Source organism: Belonocnema kinseyi, chromosome 7 (assembly GCF_010883055.1).
Source record: "Belonocnema kinseyi isolate 2016_QV_RU_SX_M_011 chromosome 7, B_treatae_v1, whole genome shotgun sequence".
NCBI classification, from domain to species: Eukaryota; Metazoa; Arthropoda; class Insecta; order Hymenoptera; family Cynipidae; genus Belonocnema; species Belonocnema kinseyi.
In genome coordinates, this window is record NC_046663.1 from 90597747 (window position 1) to 90598776 (window position 1030).

Below are 1030 nucleotides of genomic sequence, written 5' to 3' on the forward strand. Positions count from 1 at the left end.
TTTAAATTCAAACTTTTTCGCCTTTTAACAATTTCGAAAAATTCTTAAAATTCAAACAATAAGGCTGTATTCTGAAAATGAAGCAATTTTAACGTTAAAATTGAAGCTCCTAAACTGAAGGCCTAAAAATTTACAAATTTTACAATTAGTGTTATGTAAATTGTATTGGTATCTTAAAAGAGTATAAATAGTTCTTAAATTAGTTTTTAAATTTTCTGCAGTTTACCTTTTTTACATACCTAGATGTCAAAAAAGCCTACCCAATTTTTTCAAATTTTAATCACTTATTTTCTAAGAGAAAATCACCCCTGTTTACCAGTCACTGAAATGGATTAGAAAAAAATTGCCAAGACCCAAGAATAAAAATTGGATGTGCAGCGAATTTTAAAATTTTTAATTGAGATTATCTTTAAATTTGTGATATCAAAAATTTCCATACACATTTCTTTTTAATAATAATGTAGGAAAAAATCAACAAGATCGAGCGCCGAAATCATAATTAGAGCAAATTTTCTGTAATTCTATGGGGACGGCTGAAATATCCCGAAAAATAAAATTCCCGACTCGGTAAAACTCTCTGTCCCAAAAAATACAATTCCAAAACTAATAAACTTCCCGAACAGTTTATAATATTAACGAATTTGAAAATTCCCAAATAATGAGACTCCCCAAATAAAATTGTTTCTTAATCAATATTAATTATTTATTAAGACTACGATAATAAAATATTGTTATCAAATAAATTTTTGTTTAATATTTAAAGTGTTAAAAATTATTGTTAGAATTAAAAATTAAAATTATACAAACAATTTTACCGACAAATTAATATATAAAAACACGTATTTTTTAATTAAAATTTCGATTTTTCAGAAGAACTTTTGTGATTTAAAAAATACTATATACATTTTCAACCAAAATATCTTAGCCAGAAATATATTTTTTTAAAATTATTATTTTAAATTTAAAAAATAATGTTTAAATATTTCAAACATTAAAAAGGTTGTTTCTTTGGTATAAATATTTGATTATT